At 50.6% G+C, this 12,999-nt stretch overlaps 1 pseudogene; it reads left to right on the forward strand.

Moving 5' to 3' along the window:
- Positions 1–3: 3 nt before the first annotated feature.
- On the forward strand, positions 4–2,599 carry LOC136662424 (SWI/SNF-related matrix-associated actin-dependent regulator of chromatin subfamily D member 2-like; annotated as a pseudogene).
- Positions 2,600–12,999: the final 10,400 nt, after the last annotated feature.

The following is a 12,999-nucleotide window of genomic DNA, read 5'->3' on the forward strand; positions in this document are numbered from 1 at the left end:
AGTATGCCGATGCCTGACATGATGGAAGTGTGTGAGACTCTCCTCTCGAGCATCTCCATAGGACGGGAAATGAACACTTTCCCATATATGAAGGTTTCTACGCCCCTGAGGAGCAATCTTCTCCTCACATCTAAAGGAAAGACCTGTTTTCCCAAGAGCCAGGGCTCAGGGGAGCCTTCAGGCTTCAGGGGAGGCTGGGTGAGGGGTGCTCAGTGCCAGGGAAGAACCTCAAGCAATACTGCCAGGTCCATTTGACTGGATCTGGCCAAGGGCTCTGTGGGGGGGGGCAATTATCTGTTGGAGGGCGCTGCCTCTGTCTTTTTCCTGACCAGTTTCTCTTCTATCTCATACAGGTCCCCCAGGCTGATGACCTGGACCTCCTATTTGAAAGAATAGGAGGTCCAAGTTCACTGTGAGGAGGGTGGAGGCCAAGTGGCTGGCACTGGAGAAGAGGAGGCAAGCACCCCAGATGAGGAGAAAAAGCAGCTCCACACAGACATACAGAGAGAGAGTGCATTGAGACGGAATATCAGTAAGGAATCGTTAGGGTTCTAGAGAGCCTGCCTTTGGGTTCTGTGGTGGTGCTGTAGGGGAGCTGCCTAAGGAGGTTCAGGGTGGACCGAGGGGAAAGTGAAGGCAGAAGAAGGAAGAGAGGAAGGATCAGGGAAAGTCTGAGGGCATGGAGGCGGTGTCACCTCTCTGAGGGGCTCCATCCCAGCCAGTGGGCTTGGGGTGTCAAGCCGAGTGCACCTCCTTTCCCGGGTCCCAGCCCTGCCCTGGGTGCCAAGAAAAGTGCAGGGACTTACGGGTTAATGAGCGAAAACAGCTGAATTGGATGGGTCAGCTGAATCTTGATGGGGCCTTGCCCCCCCTCCCTCGTACAGAGTCCTTCTAACAGGAGCTCTGTCTCTGTTTCTTCACAGGCTGCTCTGACTGGAGCTGGGAGGAGGTGAGCTCCTGCGAGGACCCAGCCTGGCTGGGACCACTCCATACTGACCTGTGGGGAATGGAGCTCAATCCCCACACCGTGGGATGCTGTCTGGTGTCTGGATGCCTGTGGCAGGATTGCAGGTGGGGTCCCCCTCAGGTCCTATATATGGAACAGCTTCTCCACTGAGACCTGGAATGCCACCGTCTATGATGGATCCCTTCCGGAAGCGCCTGCTTGCTCCACAGACCTAGCTGCCTCCGTAGCTGGCCCAATGATGAGGACTGAAAAGATGGCAGACAAGGTCCTATCACAGAGAGCTAGTCCCAGAGTCTCAGGCCCTCATGTATTTGCTGGCCTTTGAACGGAAGCCGGATCAGGCCATCGCCCACAAGAGGACGGAGATCCAGGAGGTAGCCAAGAAACCTGTAACGCAAAAGCAGAAGCTGCGTATTGACATTGCCAACACCTTTACACCTGGCGAGGGGGAATCTGAAGGTGGGGAATTCAGAGCCTCATGGGAACTTCGTGTGGAGGGCAAACTCTTGGATGACCCAAGTAAGCAGAAGAGGAACGTCTCCTCCTTTCTCACAGCTTGGCAATGGGACTGGACAAAGAGTTGTACAGCCCAGATAACCACCTGGTAGAGTGGAACCGGATGTCCACGACCCAAGAGACAAATGGCTTCCAAGCCAAGTGATCATGCAATGTCAATGTGAAACGCACCCTGCTGCTCAGGCTGGACCACCAGCCCCCACAGTACAGCCACCAGACGCCATCTGGCTCGCTTGTTGGGCATTCACACATAGACTCGTGCCAGCATCATGCAGGCCCTCTGGCTCGACATCAACAACAACAACAACAACAACAACAGTATTTATATACTGCTTTTCAACAAAAAGTTCACAAAGCGGTTTACAGAGAAAATCAAATATCTAATGGCTCCCTGTCCCAAAAGGGCTCACAATCTAAAAAGATGCAACACCAGCAGACAGCCACTAGAAAAGACACTGCTGGGGTGAGGTGGGCCAGTTACTCTCCCCCTGCTAAATAAAAGAGGAGCACTCACTTGAAAAAGTGCCTCTTAACCAGTTAGCAGGGGTTAAGACATCCCCTTCATCAAACACAACCATCTCCAAGACAGTCATGAGAAGGAGTTTGGCGAGATCTCTGGCTGCATTCGCATGTGATTGACTGAGAGCCCAAGAAAGCTGGCTGGGCTCCCACAACATCCAGATCAATCATCAATCATGTGAGCAGCATGGACCCTAATGAACAAAGAAGACAATCTGTTGTGACAGTGGTGTGGAGGTGGATGATCCTCAGAAGGCCCAAATGAGCAACTTCTTGGCCTCCACCACTAAGCAGCAGGAAACAGCCTCCATGGATGTCAAGATCCATGGGACCATTGAGTCTATTCACCAGCTGAAGACACAGCAAGACTTCTTGCTGAACTTCAGCATGGTCCCCAGGACTTCATCCAGAAGTGGATCTGGTCTCAGCACAGGGACGAAGATCATCCCAGATGTGGTTGGCAGTCCTGAAGAGGAGAGACGTGCGTAGTTCCACCAGCACCCATGGACGCAAGAGGCTGTTGGGAAACACATCTCTTCCAAGGTCCAGCAGCACAGACAAGAATTGGAACAAGTTCCTGGTGTCCGCCTGACCTAGTGGTGCCACCTCCATGGTCTCTTCTGCACCCTGCGGTACTTTGGAGTGGACTTGTCTCAAATCCTTTGCCCCCAATGGCTGGGTGGTTCTGCTGCCTACCCCTGTTGCTCTCATGGGGGAGGGGCTTATTCAATCCTTCCTGGGAATATATAAGGCTTTATGCCACCTCTTACCAAGGGAGGTGAGCTCCTCTCCCTCCCCAGATACCTGCCTCTTCCTTTGCACTGTGCCTCTGGGACACTGGGAATTTGGGGCTGGAGTTGCCTTCTTAACTGAGTCTCCACAGTCTTCTTGCAAACTGAGCAAGGCTGCTACTGCAGCTGCTTTTCACCACAGGTTTGTCCGTTCCAGACTGCGGCTTTGCTGGCGTTTGGTCTTTGTACTCCTTTTGGGAGTAGGTTTGCTTTGTGTTTTGGTACTGAGGAAGCTGCTTTGGGTGTTTGGTGAGTCCCTTCCAAGCATTGCACCCGTGCAACTGGAGTTGGGTGGTTAAAGAGAGGACCTGCGCGTTGCTCAGGGGTTTGCTATTCTGTTGATGACAGTTCCTATTCTTCCAGGGGCCTCCAATGTTCTGTGAAATTATTTAGAAGGTTTGTAATGGGGACCAGTAAGTCTGTGGGCAGGCCTCACCGGGTGCTGCAGTAAATATTCCTGAGTATATCAGCCAAGGAGAGATGGGTGACAGCCTTTCAGGGACACCTTCAAGTGCCTTCACTCCTCCTTAAGCTCCTGGCTTCTCAGCACTTCATCTGGGTGATGCCCCTCATGCTCTCTGATCCTTTTCTTGAGATGGTCAATTGTCCAAGCAGGAGCTAATGGGATGTTTGCTTGTGAGTGAGGATGTTGCATTACCAGCTTCTGTGTGGAATGTTTTCTGCCTCCTCCAAAGGGCCTTGGGGGGATCTCTCTCCTCACCTGCCTCCTCCACTCCCACCTGGGCTGAGCTGGCCTCTTTTAACTCATCTCATCTCATTAACCTTTATTAGGCATAGACATAAATACAAGTAAGCAAACAAAGAACAGAAATGGCCTTCCCCTAACAAGGGGGTTTCCACAGCTCATATATTAACAGCTCTATGAGGAACAGCAGATTTAACTTTGCATCTCTGCAATATAAAGCTAATCAGCAAATTGAGTAATAATTGACTTATCAGAAGTAGAAAGAAGGGAATGCAAAGTTGCATCATTGCGGCTCAGTTATCCTTTTGGAGTACCTTCACACTTGATTAACTTGTGAACTGGTCTCCAGTGCCAGTAAGGATTTCAATCTCTAGATTGAAATCTAGAATGGGGACAAGAAATTGTTTCCCCCAGAATTATTCATGATGGCACATTATTCGACATGCTACCATACTCTCATCCTCCAGAAAAGCCTTTGCCTTTTGATCAAGCCAGGAGGTCCACTTAACATGACATCCATCACGTTTTGAGGCCTTAATAGATGTTATGGACAGAACTTGGAAGTGAACTGATTGGGATGGCAAAGCCAACCTCAGTAAAAGGGGTAGATGGTCACTATCTAAATCAGGGAGTACCTGAAGGCTTTCTACCCAGGGAAGTAAATCATTGCAGACCAAGATGTAATCAATAGTGCTACACCTTGCTCATGCCATAAAAGTAAATTCCCCTGGGTGATCCCCAGGCATGGCCCCATTCAGAATATTGAGGTTGAATCTTTTAGCCATAGCTAGCAGTCGAGAACCAGCAAAACTTGCTTTACCATCCCTAGAAAGACGTGGACAGTGCAAGTTAATTTGTTCATCGCCCTGGTCCACCACATGCATGTCAGTCTTCCCTTTTGAGGGATGTCCATTTGAGCCTCTGCAGGCGTTAAAATCTCCCCCAAAAGAACTTTATCTGCCAGATTATCTAAGATTAAATCTTCAACATACTGTTCCAAGTCAGCCCAAGTCTTATTAATACAGACTTTTGTTTGTTGAGGAGTGAGATAAATATTGACCACCAAGACTATTTGAGCACCTAATTCAAAGCAAACAGCCATGGCCTGACTGCCCAAGGGATGTGACTCTATGCATCTAATGCATAAAGAAGTGGAGACCAAGATACCCAAACCCCCTTCAGCCTCCCTAACCCTGCCCCTGGGATTGCCCATTGCTGAAGGAATGGTAACCATCAACCCTAAGTTCATTGGCCGTCCAAGTTTCCTGAAGCAGGATTATATCATAATTCCACTGGAAAAAGGAAGAATAATAATAATAAATAATAAACTTTATTTATAGCCCGCCCTTCTCCCTGAAGGGAACCAGGGTTCTCAAGGAAGCACTGGACAAGTTAGAGACAACTCACAGAAAGGCACCCAAGAAGGGCAGCAAGTGTTTAAAGTCTCTGAAGGGCAGAAGCCTGAAAGCCTGCAGTTTCCTCCCTCTGTGTAAGAGGAAGCCTCGTCAGCAATGATTTCAAGTCTTGCCACCCTTCTCGGGTGCCTCTTTCCGAGTTGTCCCAACTCCTTGGTTTGATCCTCATCCTAAAATGCTTCCTTGACCAGTTCACTAATCTGGTCCTTCTGCAAGCTCTGCAGGAGGTTCCCTATAGATGCCCTCCCCTGTTTGTTCTAGAGCAGTGGAACACCCCTCGCTCTCCTCCTGGGGTGCCCTTCCTGCTACCTCAGGCTCCAGCACTGCATCCAAATGGTGGGAAAATAAAGGTTCGCCAAGCACCCTCCCTGCTGCTCTAAGATGGTCGGCAGGTCAGTCAGGGAGACAGGAGCGCAACCACCCCTCCAAACCCCTCCGCCACCCTCGTGCAGGGAGTGGTCAGAGCTCACCACGCTCTGAACGCCAAGCTGCTTGGAGCCTGGCTGTCGGCATGCACTTGTGGCGCCGGACTACGTGGAGGCGTGCTCCTCCGCCAACAACTACAAATCCTCTCTGCCCCTCAGCTCCCGGCCTCTCTCCACTCCACCCTCTTCCCTTGGCTACCCGCAATCTTGGGGAGGGACCAAGACACACCAACTGCTGCTCAGTCCACCCAGCTACAGGGCCCTACGCTGGAATGGCTGTGGCCTCCTCCATGCCTCAACAGTCCTACTTCCGAAGAACAGAAGGATCTCTATAAAACTTCTCTTTGACTTAAAAAAGGGCTGTGGTTCAGAGCATGGCCAACAACTGACTGAGCTCCTGAATAGGTAGGGCCGGAGTAGGGGACTAGCTCTGGAATAGGCAGGGCCCCCCTCCTTCCATGGGGGAGGAGTCACATTGGAGTGGGAGGGGCATACCCAAGTGTCTTGATCCCCATAAAACTCCCCCCAGGGACCGAGGGAACCCAAGTTTTAGAAACCTGCAGGCAGAACCCTGAGTGTCAGCTTCCTCAGCTTCTGACACAGATCCTCGATGTCATCCGGGGCTCTTGCGTCATCGGGCTTCTTCTTCATGGGTGATGGTACAACCTTTGGGAACAGGGACAAGGAGTTTGGTTCACTGTGGAGGAACTCTTGGGATTTCAACAGCTTGTCTCTACTTGCTTGATACAACTTACTTTGGGATCCCATGGCCTGGAGGTGCCACCCCAGTAACTGGGGTGTGATGTGATGGGGAAGAGCTTTACGGGGATTGATATTAAGGGGACAAAGAAATGGGTGGAGGAGTCCTGCTGCTGCCTCCGCCGGTTCGCTCCCTTCTCTGCTTCAGGCACATAACCCCTTGGAAGAGCGACCTTTCCTGGGAACATTCCCTACCCCATCCTCAGAACACTCCAGAACTACTTGGACTAGACTTGGATTTCTGAGCTTGGAATGACCGGCAACATCTCAACCCCTCCTGTTGAACCATCTCTTGGAGCTTCCGCCGCCATCCTTCTTCCTTCTGGAAGAGCCTGGGTCCCTGAAGAGGTCATGTCAAGTGGCTGCCATCCCTCTAAAGCACCCATTCCTCCCTAGTGTGCCAGGACTAATGGGTAGAGATCCTTTGGAACGTGTCTGTTTTGGGTCCTTTCATTTGGGCCCCTTCATTTTCTTGGGCCAGTGCGGTGAGAAGTCTACGATCCCAATGCAACCATGCCTAAGTTTTGAAAAGAGCAGGCATTTCCTTACCTCGGCCTCATCCAGGGTTCGCTTCACTGACTGCCTCTGTCCTGCCAGCGTGTTCTTCTCTGATGCCTGAATCCACACATAGAAAGATAAGGAATGAGTTGGGGCAGCCGGGGGTGAGGGAGAGGCATATTTGCTCTTCTGTTCCTGCTCAAGGTGAAGTGCTGTCTCTCCTGCACCCCAATGGGGGCTTGGGGGCAAGGAGGCTTTTCTAGAATGCCTATTGGTGCTGGCCACTAAACTGTACTTAGTCGCACAGCTGGCCTCTGACTATGTACAAGGAAAAAAGTGACAGAGGAAACTCAGGGAAAGGCGCATGGAATGCCACGTTGCCACCCTGGGGGTACAGCTTGATCTCCCTGCCACTTCCAGCCTGCTCTCTCTCCCTTCCTGGCCTCCTCCTAGAACGGTCTCAGGCCTCCTTTTTTCTATCCTCCCACCTCCACATCCCATTCTCCTCCTCTTCATAACCTCTATCAGCTGGTGAGCCGCTGGAGAGCCATCTTGTGGCTTGCTCAGCATGACATCTTTGCCAAGAGTGTGGGTCCCTGAAGAAGACCTGACCTTCCCTCTAACCACCCACTCCTCCTAAGTTGGCCATGACTAATGGATAGAGATGCTTTCTAAGGTGCCTGTTTGGGGGCCACTCATTGTATTCTAGAGTAAGGGAAGCAAAACGTCTCAGAGGTCACTGCGGCAGTGCTAAAGATTGAGAAGAGCAAGCGGTTCCTTACCTTGGCCTCATCTAGGGGTTGCTTCCTTGAACTCCTCAGCCCAGGGGGTGAGGGAAAAGCACAGGTGACTTGCCAGGAAGTTCGGCCTGCTTGAGGAATGGGAGGCAGGCAGGGATGGTGTTTTGTGGGCAGGGTCAGAGACCGTCTCAGCCCTGCAGGTGTTTCCTTCTCTGATGCCTGAATTCAAAAACAGAAAAAGAAGGATGAGTTGGGGAAGCAGGGTGATGATGTTGCAGGTCACCTTTAAGCTTCCAGAACCCTGAGCTCCGCAAGAGAAGCGCTGCACGAGGTGCAATACACGCTTGTGACGCCTCTTGTGTAATGGTGCGAGCATGAAGGGGGCGAGGAGGATGTTGAGAAAGGAGAAGGAATTCTAGGGGGAAGTGACCCTGGAAGCAGCAGAAGAGAGGAAGGAGCTAGGGGAAGGTGGGAAAGAGTGAGAACGGCTCTCGAGGCTGGGACCGTGGCAAGAAGTCAGGAAAAGAGGTGGTTCTGTCTCCAAGTGCGCTCGTCTTGTTGAGCTGCTGCTGTCCCTTCCCCACCACAGCCAGGCCCACCTCCTGGAGCATCCATGTCTTACCTTCTGCTTTCCTCGCAGTCTCCATTGCAGGACAGGTGGAATCGTCCTCACTTCCGTCGCCTCCACCTTCCCCCTGTCTTCCTGTTGGCTGAGGAGTCTTTTCTCACAGGCCTGGGTTCAAGAGGAGAAAGAAAAGACACCTGTGAGGCCATCTTCGTCCAGCGTGCAGCAGTGATCCTCCCAGGCACTCACTGGGATGCCAACTCTTTGGTCAGCCTTTCCTGGTGCAAAAACATCATTTTTGAAAGCAGGGTAGTGAGTATGATGTCCTTCGAACCAACCCTCCTCTAAATGCGGTAAGTACAGACAGCGCTGCCACATGCTGTGTGAGCAGCCCACCCCTCTTGCCATTGAGGCAGCACCAGCAATGTGCTGCTGTTACTGCCCCAAATGGCTCAGACAGCTCGGAACTTGGCTGGGAAATCTCACCTCTCCCCCCACTTTGCTATATTGGAAATGAGCATGAATTCTCTCTGACACCACACCAATTTCTGAGCCCGGAGGTGTTGGGCGCATCTTGCCCACTGTCTCACACCTACCTCTTGGAGCACCAACAACCTTACCTCTTTCTTTTCTCTGCAGCCCGTTAAATTTATCAGGGGCACTCTAGGCCTGTGACAAAGGAGTGCCACCAGGTCTTCAGCACTCCTCTCTCCTGGCATGTCCCCTTGAACCTGAGTTCAACAGAAGAAATGGAAGACACTGAGAGGAGATCTGGCTTTGGTGTCCCCCAGAATCCCCCAGAGCGTCAGCCAGAGTGGGAGATGCAGTGTGTGTTACAAAAGCCATGACTGCGCTTCCACAGGACTGTGCTTCCACATTGGTCAAAATGGTATAGACCTCTAAGGGCCTGCTTTCCTCCCATGGCTTCCAAGCTCTTGCTCCAGGTTCTCCTGCTCCTTTCCAAATATGGTGGGCAAGCAGGGACTTTTGGGTCATGGCAGCATCACAGTGAGATGCTCTCCGAAGGGAGGCCCATCCCTCTGATCCCGTTTGGGAGAGCATGGAGGACACAGTGGTTTGTGATGGAGTGTGAGGCACTCTCATAGTATGATATATCTAGAACTATTCTGGTGTGTTTTCTTGTTTCTGATGCGACTTCTCACTCTCTGGATATCCTTAGAACCGCATTTCAAGAGTTAAATGTCCCTTTCAGACTGGAAGAATCTGACTGGGGGAGGGTCTCTTGAGATGTCTGCCAAAAATTTTGTGTTGCATTGCATAGCCAGCTAAGATATGGAAAGGGAAAATACATTGTGAGTTCTACCTTTCGTATTGAAAGGTAACAGCCATCTCCTGAGGGTTGGCCTTTGTCTTCCTGCTCTGTAAGGTGTGTGAATTCCTCTGAGGTGTTACCTGGGAAGGACTGCAGGTGGCCGGCCATGCACTTGGTTGCTGGGCCCCTTTTCTTGATCCAGCAGACCGCAGCCTCCTCTGTCGCCACTTCGTCAGTGATCAAAAGGATCAATACTTGGTCAGTTCACGGGAGAGTCGGCTCTGCCTTTCCTCTCAGTGAGCTTGGACCTGTTTCAACCTGCAATTCCTGACAATGATACACCCTTTGGGGTGCTTGGCCTCGGCGTGGGCCTGTCACTAACGACCTGGCAATGAAACTAGGCCTCCCCACAAGAGGTATTAGTGAACTTCCCAGAGCCCTCTGGGGATAAGAATGTGCTAAACCGCTCTCCCTTTGGGAGACCCATTTCTATTTCAACCCCAAAACGCAATGGAAAAGAAGCCTCCTTGTTTTGGGGTTTGCCACCTCGACTGATTCTCTCCCCTTCAAGCGCATTAGAGAACCGGAAGATTTACCTGCCGGATCTTTTCCACAGGATGTTTGGTGCAGACGAGGCCCAAGTTCCAGCACCTGCTGCCAACCTGTGAACAAATGTGGCATCACTGGGACAGAAGACGTCAGCATCTCATGGAAGAAGAGGAAGGATGAGCCACAGAATTTCAGGTTTCCCCCAAGCTTCCCAAAGGGGAAACTGCGGAGACATCATGGGAACGCTCGGCATTTCCAAAGAACGCCCCCCTGTCACAGACAAGGCCCCTCCTGGGTCCCTGCCTGGAGCAGTGGAGGGCAGGTCAGTAGTGGGCAGAGCCCAGTGAAACAGCTGGACACTTTGGCAACAGCTGCATTCCATTGGACACATAGGAGTCACGTGGGACACAAAGAGTTGCATGCGGCCGCACATGCATATACATGGGCCTGCATCCATAGGCCTTGCTCTGTTCAGACAGTAAATTCCCCAGGGGTCTTTGACCCAATAATCCTGACACCCCTCCAAATGTCCGTCTGAGTACGACTCTCATGCCAAGCTTGGGAACTTCCATTTAATTAATTAATCAAATAAATAAATAAATGTTTTCTTTGTGATTTGAAACTGTGATTTTCTTTAAAAAATATGTATGATATTAAGTTAATTTTCAATGAATAAAATGAAGAATATGGAACTCGATGGACCCTTCTGTTGAGTATCACGAATAGATGTCTGCAGGATGCGTACATAATGAGAATTCTTCTGAGTAGTTGCAGTATTCTGCAGCATTCATGTGCTGTTAACGTCAATATTGGGAAAAACATAAACATGGTCCTGTGTTTTGCAGCTGCAGAAGCTTCCCCCAGAGATCTGCCAAATGGAGACAGCGCAGCACTGAAAAGTTGCACAACAGCACAAAAGGCCAGATTTGCAGTGGTAGACATAGGAAGAGCCCTGCTGGATCGTTCCAGAGATACCAGCATTGGAAAGCACTGAGACAGCACACTGAGAGCAACATGGATACGCATGGCTGGTTCACTTAAGAACATAAGGACGAGCCCAGCCGGATCAGGCCAAGGCCCATCTCGTCCAGCAGTAGACATAAGACATAGGATTCAGCACCAGACTGGGCCACCCCATCTCCCTTATTGAAGGAGAGGAAAGAGGCGCCCTTTATCCTCATGAATTATGCATGAGCAGGGGAATCTAGTGCTGGGCGCACCTTCCGCACCTACCACTCGGTTCCCTTGGGACAGTGTTTCTCAACCAGTGGTACTTGAATGGTGTCCGGTGGTACTTATGGGTCCCCCAGACCCCTGCACCTGGCAGCAAGACCAGCATGCAGTGGTGTAGCTAGAGGCGGGGCAAAACACTTTTTTCAAGGAGCCCCTCAGCAGCATGCAAGGTACTGATTGGAGACTGGGGGCTCCCCGTGGGCCAGATTGGGAACCCCCGAGGGCTGCAAGTGGCCCCCGGGCCGAGGTTTGGGCACCCCTACTCTAGACCACAATGAATATGTAGTAGCTTGACTAAACGGCTAGGCCAGATTCTGAACCTTTGTTCCCAATAGTCAATAAAGCAAGCTGGTAAAAGATATTTCAGTTTATTAAGTACATAAGGTGACACACACACTACATTAAGGCAGGAAATGCTAGAGGTACAAACTTCTGGGAAATACATCAGTAATAAAATAATAAAGCTAGCTTTCTATCTCTACTTAATACTTATCTCTCACCTCGGTTAGTCACCCACTGAAGATCACTTAGCTCCAGGGCTACCTATGAGGCCAGGTGCCCATGCTAGAAAATGGAGTAGCAGGTCCTGATGCACCCAAGACTCTCTTTCCAAGAGGGAACAACCACACCCCTTGAGATCCATTAATATACCTGTGTGCTAATACTAGCTGAGGTGATGGCATAATTATTACACTACCCAATCAGACTCCTTAATAACTAGAACCTTCTTGAAGATGGCCTGTTGCTACCACTCATAATTCTTACCCCTCCCAACTGGAGATCCACAGTTGCACTCAGTCACTTCTGATAAGGAGGCTTGCACGCTAATTGCCCTTTCTGGCCATCAAAGGGGAGACCACACATTCCTTTTCTCTCAGCTAATTGCTTTCATTCTTAGTTTGGTTCAGGCTTCAAATGTCAACTTGGACCTAACTGGGACTTATTCTTGACACTGGCATTGATGGACTTGGAAAAAAGCACACCAGAAAGAAAGATGCTACAACATTTATCTCCCTATATTTACACAAGCGTGCAAACTGCAGGAGCTGAGCTGTTTGCAGGGCCATTGGCGGCTATCTTGCAAACTGTAGGAGCTCAACTGCTTGCAGGACAGTTAGCAGCTATGTTTTCTGAATAGTTTCAGGGCTTGAGGCAATGAGTTCACTGATCTTTCCATCACCAGTGTTTTCATTTCGAGGCTCTGTGGGACCCAGCAGAAATCGGATCATGGCCATCAAGTGAAACCCAACCCAACCTGATAAAAAGGTGATCTAGAAGGAAATAATATTTATTTATTTATTTATATGCAAACAATTTTTTTGACCCATTTCTCATAATGAGGCAGCCCGAAATGAATAGCCTCACACAGCAGAAAAAAGGTTGCTACATTTATCTCCCTGCATTACACAAGCTTGCAAATTGCTGGAGCTCAGGTCTTTGCAGGGCAGTTAGCAGCTGTTTTCTGAGTAACATCAGGGCTTGAGGAAATTAGTTCTCTGATCTTTCCATCACCAGCCTTTTCATTTGGAGGCTCTGCAGGACCCACCAGAAACTCACCCATTCTTTGCAGAAAAACCTCCATCCCTTTCGCATAATGAGGGAACCCTAATGAATAGCCTCAAGGCTGAACAGGCTTAGGCCCAAATCCCAACCAACTTCTTAGCTCTGACATAACATGACACAATGGGGCATGTGCTGCATCCTGCACTTGGGGGGCAGTCACAGAGGCCTCAACAAGGTAAGGGAATATTTGTTCCCTGACCTCAGAGCTGCATTGTCCTTACCTGGAGGCTGGAAAGTGGGTAGGATTGGGCTCACAGGGCTCATCACTGGTGCTCCGTTGCTCAGCGGATGCATGGATCTTTGGGTGGCAGAGAGGTGCATGGGGAAGACAGGGAGGAGGCTTCTGGGGCGGGGCAGGCAGCGAGGAGGCATGTCGGAGGGAGGGAGTGGGGCGGGAGGGAGACAGGACCGCTGGAGCCTCCATGTTTGACTGGCGGCCCAAGGCAGAGACTCTAGACTCTATGGCAGTGATGGCAAACC

This window comes from Tiliqua scincoides, chromosome 11 (genome assembly GCF_035046505.1).
Source record: "Tiliqua scincoides isolate rTilSci1 chromosome 11, rTilSci1.hap2, whole genome shotgun sequence".
In the NCBI taxonomy this organism is placed as follows: domain Eukaryota; kingdom Metazoa; phylum Chordata; class Lepidosauria; order Squamata; family Scincidae; genus Tiliqua; species Tiliqua scincoides.